Below are 9,558 nucleotides of genomic sequence, written 5' to 3' on the forward strand. Positions count from 1 at the left end.
CCAGGTGGCCACATGGACATTGGGGAGCACATTCCTAGAGGGGGCAGAGGTGCTTCATTCATATATTATATTGGGTGATAAAGATGGGAGAAGGGAAAATGGCACTAATGTGTAATGTGGAATACACAAATTTGCTGGAGAAACTCATCAGGTCATGCAGCATCTATAGGAAGTAGGTGTTTGTTTTTCTCTTGCCACTCTCCACAATTAGGTCACCAGGATTGTGAAATTTCTATATCCTTTCTATCAATGCCAGAAGAAACATTAAAGGAGTTGAAAAAATGCTGGTGGAAGAAATGTGGGAGAACTGAAAGGCATGGATGCTAAAGTCACATTACTTAGCCATATCTTGTGCAGAAAGTGACCTCTTCTTTTGACTCTACTGGAGCACCTTGAAATTGAATGTGGTCATGGCAGTGGTGGGTACCCTTTAGGCGAATTGTTGGAAGTGACCTGCTGGCCAAATAAAAACTGTAAATGGAACCAATAGGCCGGATGATTTATGAAAGAGAGGTCCAGTTTTCTTTTACTGTCATTGAGGTTTTGAGTTTTGATCAAGTCCACAGTGCCTCTTCCCTGATAACCTTCTACCCAACATTTTAACCCTCATAACATCTTTCATTGGGTCAATATTTGGAGAAGAGGTTTGCTCAATTCCATCCAGGTCCTATAAGAATCTGACATGAGTCTGTGATAGTACAGATTCTAACACCAATGTGTATATGTACATATGTACAGATGATAGTGTAGAATGACCTGGTCTGGCTAGGAGCAATCTTTAAGACCTGCCAGTATGTGTGGCTACACTCTCAGCCAATCACAGTCATCCTACACTACCATCTGTACATATGTACATATACACATTGGTGATAGAATCTGTACTATCACATTCAACCCTTCTTTGAGAACCGACCCCAGGGTGAATGGAGGTTAGGGGCTGTACCGGTCAGGGGGTCTGACCATCCAGCGTGACCGCGGTGACGCCAGGATTGAGGTCGCCGGAGTCGTGTCGCCGGCAGGCCTGTAGGGTGCAGCCACTGCTTCGCTCAATTCCCCAACACCGTTGTTGACAGTCTGGCCTGAGCTGCTGGGGTGTTGCTGGTCCCTCTGTTCAAGCACATGACCTGGGGGAGAAGGAATGGGGGAGGTTGGGTTAAAGGCACTGCTGCATCTGATCCAGCTTGGGCTAGGTCCCTTACCGAGACTGTGTCCTCCCGTCCAACTGGGTACTCAACGTAGGCATAATGCGGATTCGCGTGGAGCAGAGTCACTCAGTCAACCAAGGGGTCATACTTAGAGTACTGACCTGGCATCGTAAAAGGACTGTACTGGGAACCGTGAGCCATGCCAGTATGGTCGTACCCGACTCAGATTTCCTCAGGAAAGAGAACATCCTTTCATGGGGGGTGGCATTGGTCGCGGTGCATAGGAGAGAGCGGATGGAGTGTAGGGCACTAGTGAGCACATCCTGCCAGCGAGAGGTGGGGAGACCTTTGGACCAGAGGGCAAGCGTAACCGCTTTCCAGACAGTGGCATTCTCTCTTTCGACTTGCCCATTACCATGTGGGTTATAGCTGGTGGTCCTGCTTGAAGCAATACCATGCTCCAGAAGGTACCGCCGCAGCTCTGTGCTCATAAACGAGGACCCCCTGTCACTGTGGATGTAACTGGGGTACCCAAAGATGCTGTGCAGGGCATCTATAACTGAGGAGGCAGTCATGTCTGAGCAGGGCACAGTGAACGGGAAGTGGGAGTACTCGACGATGGCCGTAAGGATGTAGGTGTTACGGTTGGTCGACAGTAGGGGTCCCTTGAAGTCTACGCTGAGACGCTCAAAGGGGCGGGTGGCTTTGATGATGTGGGTTTACTCCGGACGGAAGAAGTGGGACTTGCACTCAGCGCACACTGGGCAGGCCCGGGTCATGGAGCAAATCTCCTCGACCGTGTAGGGCAGGTTGCGAGATTTGACAAAGTGTGCGAACCTAGTGACCCCTGGATGACAGAGCTCCTCATGGAGTTTCTGTAGCCTCTCCAGTTGCATGTTGGCGCAAGTCCCCCAGGATAGCACATCTGGCAGGTCGTTGAGTTTACCTGGCCGATACAGTATATATAATTAAAGGTGGAGAGCTCGATTCTCCACCTGGCAATTTTGTCATTCTTGATCTTACCTCGCTGGGCATTGTTAAACATGAAGGAGACCGCGCGTTGGTCAGTCAGCAGTGTAAAGCACCTGCCAGTGAGGTAGTATCTCCAACAACGTACTGCCTCAACTATGGCCTGGGCCTCCTTCTCGATAGAGGAGTGTCGGCTCTCAGGACTCTGGAGGGTTCTGGAGAAGAAGGCTACTGGCCAGCCGGCCTGGTTCAAAGTGGCAGCCAGTGCAAAATCAGATGCATCGCTTTCGACTTGAAATGGAATGGACTTGTCAATGGTGTGCAGCGTTGCAGTAGCGATGTCCGATTTGATGCGGTCGAAGGCTGCTATGACTTCGGTTGACAGGGGGAAGGAGGTGGTCTTGATGAGTGGCCGTGCCTTGTCGGCATAGAGTGGAACCCATTGGCCATACTAAGAGAAAAAACCCAGGCAGCGTTTGAGTGCTTTCTGGATGTGGGGAGGGAACACAAGTCCATGAGGGGATGCATGTGGTAAGGGTCCGGCATGACCACCCCGTTCTCCACCACACAGCCCAGAATTGCGAGCCGAGTGGTCCGGAAGAGACACTTGTCGAAATTGAGGGTCAAGTGCAGCCGAGTTACAGTCTGAAAAAATTTCTCAAGGTTGGCATCATGATCCTCCGTGTCATGGCTGCAGATGGTGACATTGTCCAGATACGGGAAAGTAGCAGTCAGCCCGTTCTGGTCCACCATCCGGTCCATTTCCCACTGGAAGACTGTGACACCATTTGTGACCCCAAAGGGTCCCCTGAGGAATTGATACAGCTGCCCATTCACCTCGAAGGCCGTGAAAGGTCGGTCTTCTTAGCGGATCGGGAGCTGATGATAGGCCGAACGTAAGTCAATGGTGGAAAATACACATTATTGGGCGATCTGATTCACCACATCCATGATCCTTGGAAGGGGGTACGCATCCAGAAGCTTGAAGTGGTTGATTGTCTAGCTGTAGTCAACCACTGTCCGCGGCTTCTCCCCATTTGTAACAACTACTACCTGGGCCCTCCATGGACTCGAGCTAGGTTCGATAATGCCCTCATCCAGCATCAGTGATAGTACAGATTCTATCACCAATGTGTATATGTACATATGTACAGATGGTAGTGTAAGATGACTGTGACTGGCTGAGAGTGTAGCCACACCTACTGGCAGGTCTTAAAGGATTGCTCCTAGCCAGACCAGGTCATTCTGGACTGGTCGAACTACTTGTGATATGCTCCAATCTTTTAGTTAATAAAAGCCTTGGTTTGCATCAACAAGTCTTTGGTTCTTTCGACGTGCATTACAGAGTCTAAATGCCCCATAAGACTCTGAATTCTCTTGGGCTACACCACGATACAGCAAGAAACTTATTTGATTCCATAATCTTCTGGTGGCATGATAACAAGCACCAACTCCCTTAAGAGTGGGAGTTGAAATTCTCCCAATATATCTCACAATAAAATTCATCCTACAGTATTTAACAAATTACTGGAGAAATTGTAAAATATCCCTGGATTTAACATAACTATAATTATACAAAAGATTAAGCCTGAACTTACCAGATAAACTGCAACAAAATGTATACTCTGACAATTCATATTACAATTCATCCATAATATTGTGTACTGGATTTTCTATAATCCAATTTCAATGATCAACATTTTTCTTTCAAACATATATTGAATGAAAACTATAGTTTAGTTAGATTCAAATACATGGTCCACACAAAACCTCACTAATAGAACAACAATTCAAATATGGAGTGCAGCACAAACTTGATTAGAATTCACTGATTTACATTGGTTACAATGGCTTAAACAGAGTATCTCCACTGATTACACTAATCAGGGATTGCTCTGATAGAGCATCATTTGCTCTATTGCAGTCACAATTGCACTGGAATAACCAAATATCTATTATCTATTTATGTTTTGTATATATTCTATTGTAGTTTCTTTTCAGAATCAGAATCAGAATTAGAATTTATTGCCATAAACAAGTCATGAAATTTGTTGTTTTGTGGCAACATCGGAGTGCAAACATTCATATTATAACCATCTTACACCATCACTATAAAAAAGCAAAAATAGCAGTGCATGAAAAGTAAGGCAGTGTCTTTGTTTCAGTGATTATTTAGGAATCTGATGAAAGCGGGGAAGAAGCTGTCCTTGTGTCGCTGAGTGCTCATCTTTAGGCTCTTGTACCTTTCACCCCGATGGTAGCAGAGTGAAGAGGGCATGGCCTGGGTGGTGGGAGCCTTTGAGGAGAGAGACTGCTTTTTTAAGACACCACCTCATGTAGATATCCTTGATGGAGTGAAGTCTGTTGTCTGCGATGTTGCAGGCCAATTTAAAAGACCTCTGGAGTTTATTCTTGTCCTGAGAGTTGGCACCTCCATACCAAGCAGTGATGAAACCCACCATAATGGTTTCCATGGTACACCTGTAGAAGTTTTTGAAAGTGTTTGGTGACATACACCAAACACCTCACAAATTATATCCGCTGGCAACCCTTCATTGTGATTGCATCAACATGGAAACTCCAGGACAGATCCTCAGAAATGATGACACCCAGGAATTTGAAGTTCCTGACCCTCTCCACTACTGATCCCTCGATGAAGACTGGGTTGTGTTCCCCTGACTTCCCCCTGAAGTCCACAATCATCTCCTTGGTTTTGCTAACATTGAGCACAAGCTTGTTGTCATTACTGTTATGTAGTCAGGATAATGTGAACTATTTTGTAACCACCAGTAAGAATACACCCTTCTCACTGTAGTGCCCCACTATGGGGTGGATGTATTTGTATATGAGAGTGTGTTAACAGTTTCCTGAAATGGTGGAAGGCATCAGTAAGTAAAGTCTCTTCTGTTATTTGAACCTTGCTAAGTTATTTAAGAAGCTTCCCAAGTATCATAGAGACATAATGTAGTGGCATTGGTGGGATGAAAGGAGGAAGTAAGTTGCACACAAGGATCCAAATACAGAGGACAATCCAGAACAAGCCTATGATATTTAACCTAAAGGTGAAGCTGGATACTGGATCACAAAGCAATATCCTTCCACTCAGACTCTACCACCAGATGTTCCCAGAGAACATAATAGTATCCAAAAGATGGTGCTTTGGAAACAGCAAATGTCACATTAATGGCCTATAGTGGACCTATGATCAAGCAGCTAGGGAGAGCTAAGATCAATGGCTGCCATAAGGGAAAGAATATCCTCTGTACATTCTACATGGTAGATGTAGACAGACCAGCAATTCTAGGTCTAGATAGCTGCTGGAAGTTGCAATTGATCTCAGTCAATTATGAGATCCAGAGAATAAGATATCCAAAAGAATCAACAGAAATACACAACAAAAAGAGGAAATGATTTGCACAGAAGTATCTACCAGGCTATGGCACACAGTAGGAGCCAACTTGTTCACTGAGAATCAAGAGTCATATTTAATAGTAGCCTGTTACTACTCTAAGTTTTCGTTCATCAAAAAGGGTGAAAGACCTAAACGTCAACTATCACTTCAGAAACGAGAACACTCTTTGCTGAACAAGGAATACCCGAGCAAGTAATATGTGACAATGGAACACAGTTCACGCCACAAGAATTCAGAAAGCTGGCTGCAGAGTATGAGTTTGTTATCACTACATCATTCCCATACTACCCCAAAGGTCATGGGTTCATTGAAAGACAAGTGCAAACTGTGAAACGCACAATAGTTAACTGTCATGAAATAAAAGAAGACCCATACCTAGCTCTTCTATCATTACGAGCAACACCTTTAAGGGCTGATACGAAGTCTTTGGCAGAATTTCTCAATGGCAGGAGATATAAAACAACTCTGCCAAGCCAAATACACCTTCCAGAAGACTAGGAGGAAACCAGAAGAAGACTGGCTGACACGCAAGAAGAAGGACGTCAGCCTTATAACAAACAGGCACAAACATTGCCAGAACTCTTCAGAGGGCAGCATGTGCATATTCAAGAGCTGATGTTGAAAATATGGACCCCAGCAAAGGTCATCAGAGAAGATGAAACACCAAGATCATACATTGTTGAGACAAACTCTGACTATCAGGTGAGGAGGAACAGAATTCACATCTGACCGACACAAGATGTGATGAAGCAGAAAGCTTTAATACCAGCACAGCCTGTAACACCAATATCAAGTGAAGAGACCACAACCACTAATACCAAAACATCAACACAGCAGTTGTCAGGTGAAGCACAACAAGCTACATCACCTACATGTGTACCAGCAACACAGAACCCAACAGTCGCAGCCAAATCCACAAGATGGCGAAAGAACATACTGCCGCCAGTGTGATATTGATAAGAACTTTTAAAAATAGTTGTGTAAATAAACTAGTTTACAAATTCAGTTACTTAAGTTGCACTGGAAAGAAAGTGATAAAAAACACTTAATTTTTCTTTACCTTGAGAAGGAGGGATGTTATATAGTCAGGATAATATGAACTATTTTGTAACTGTGTAAGAATACACTCTTCTCACTGTAGTAACTGTAGTGCACCGCTGTGGGGCGTATGTATGTTCATATGTGAGTGTGTGAACAGTTTCCTGAGATGGTGGAGGGCATCAGTAAGTAAAATCTTTTCTGTTATTTGAACCTTGCATCTCTAAGTTATTTAAGAAGCCTCCCAAGTAACACAGAGACATTACAATTCAATGAGCTGATCTATCTCCCTCCTCTACGCTTCCTCATTGCCAATTGTTATTCTGCCAAAAACTGTGATGTCATTGGCAAACTTGTAGAGAGCATTGGAATTGTGCCTGGCCACAAATTCATAGGTGTATAATGAGTAGAGCAGTGGGCTAAGCACACATCCTTGGGGTGCGCCTGTGTTGATAATCAGTGAGGAGGAGACGATGTTTAAAATTCGCACTGACTGTGGTCTTCCGATGAGAAAGTCAAGGAATCAGTTGCAGTTTAGGGTATAGAGATCAAGAGTTTGCAGCTTCTTGACCAGCACTGAAGGGGATAATGGTATTGAACTTCAAGCTGTAGTCGATGAAGAACAGCCATATGTATGAATTTCTGTTTTAGAGGTGATCCAGAGCTGAGCGGAAAGCCAGCGATATTGGATCTGCTGTGAAGCAATTGTGACGATAGGTGAATTGCAGCTGGTCCATATCTTTACTTAGGTATGTGTTAATTCTGGCCATGACCAGCTTATCAAAGCATTTCATCACAGTAGAAGTTAGAGCTATTGGGCAGTAGTCGTTGAGGCCAGCTCACACAACTCTTCTTGGGCACCAGGATGATTGACACCCTTTTGAAGCTGGTGGGAACCTCTGACTGCAGCAATGAGAGGTTGAAATGTCTGTGAACACTCCGACTAGTTTGCTGCTACAGATTTTCAGTACCCTGCCATGTATGCCGTCAGAGCCTGATGCCTTGTGAGGGTTCACCCTCTTGAATGATGTTCTGACGTTGCCTTCAGAGACAGATATCACAAGGTCCTCAGGCTTTTCAGGGATTTTAGTAGGCATTGTTTGGTTCTTCTCAAAGCCGCATAGAACGTGTTCAGTTCATCGGGTAATGAATCATTGCACTTGTATTAATGTCCAAATACAGAAAAATCCTTCATTATTATATAAACAATAATAATACATAGTATTTTTTTGTTCCTCCCTACCTGAACTTCTTGTAAACATCCCGATCCCTGCCCTTCAGTGCCCTTGTTCTCACCCTCAGCAGGTTGCAAATTCTCTGATTCATTCAGGGCTTTTGGTTGGGGAACACCCAGTATGTGCAAGTGGGCACACACTTATCCACACAGGTCTTGATGAAGTCAGTGGCACCTATTGCATATTCCTTCAAGTCTATGAATGAGTTCTTGAATATGTTCCAGTCCACTGATTCAATGAAGTCTGCAGATGCTCCTTCACCTCTCTCGACCATACTTCTGCCATCATCACCACTAATGCTGTGGTCCTCAGTCCCTGCTTATACACCAGGTGTAGAAGTACAGCCAGGTGATCAGACTTGCCGAAGTGCAATCGTGGTATGGCTTCATGGTGATGTAGTAGTGGTTGAGTGAGTTGGTTCTCCTGGTCTCACATATGACGTGTGGGTGGTAGTTTGTCAGGATGGCCTGACTGAAGTCCCCTACAATGATCGGGAAGGCATCCAGATGTGCTGTCTCATGGCTGTTAATCACAGTGCTCAGTCCCTCCAGTGCCAGCCTGGGGCAGAATGTACACTGCAACTAGGATGATGGTGATGAACTCCTTCAGCAAGTAGAATGGGCGACACTTCATCACCAGATGTTCCAAGTCGGGGGAGCAGGACTGAGACAAGATCATCACGTCTGACGCCGCCTCCCCTGATTTCTCCAGACACTGGTGTTCAGTCAGTGCGATGAAGGGTGAAGCCCTTGGGCTATAGCGCCATGTCCAGAATGTCTGAGTTTAGCCATGTTTCTGTAAAGAACACCACGCAGCACTCCCTGATGACTCTCTGACATTGAAGTCCAGCTTGAAGTTCATCAAGTTTGTTCTCCAAGTATTGTACGTTAACCAAGAGGATGCTGGGGAGCAGAAGCCTCAGGGTCCAGGGTCACAGTTTGATCTGTAGTCCCCCCCCACACCCCATCATGTGTTCGGGTCTTCTTCACCTCGCCCATGGGTACGCTGCTGGTAGTTCCCACAGTGCTTACTTATCTTTGACCAAGTACCTCTTCAGCTCTAGCAAGTAAGACCTTTGGTACATATGTACATATGGAAAAACAACCAACTGAAAAACCTCACAAAGATAAGTGTATACAGAGCCGTTGTCATACCCACACTCCTGTTCGGCTCCGAATCATGGGTCCTCTACCGGCACCACCTACGGCTCCTAGAACGCTTCCACCAGCGTTGTCTCCGCTCCATCCTCAACATCCATTGGAGCGCTTACATCCCTAACGTCGAAGTACTCGAGATGGCAGAGGTCGACAGCATCGAGTCCACGCTGCTGAAGATCCAGCTGCGCTGGATGGGTCACGTCTCCAGAATGGAGGACCATCGCCTTCCCAAGATCGTGTTATATGGCGAGCTCTCCACTGGCCACCGTGACAGAGGTGCACCAAAGAAAAGGTACAAGGACTGCCTAAAGAAATCTCTTGGTGCCTGCCCCATTGACCACCGCCAGTGGGCTGATAACGCCTCAAACCGTGCATCTTGGCGCCTCACAGTTTGGCGGGCAGCAACCTCCTTTGAAGAAGACCGCAGAGCCCACCTCACTGACAAAAGGCAAAGGAGGAAAAACCCAACACCCAACCCCAACCAACCAATTTTCCCCTGCAACCGCTGCAACCGTGTCTGCCTGTCCCACATCGGACTTGTCAGCCACAAACGAGCCTGCAGCTGACGTGGACTTTTTACCCCCTCCATAAATCTTCGTCCG

Source organism: Narcine bancroftii, chromosome 2 (assembly GCF_036971445.1).
Source record: "Narcine bancroftii isolate sNarBan1 chromosome 2, sNarBan1.hap1, whole genome shotgun sequence".
NCBI lineage: Eukaryota > Metazoa > Chordata > Chondrichthyes > Torpediniformes > Narcinidae > Narcine > Narcine bancroftii.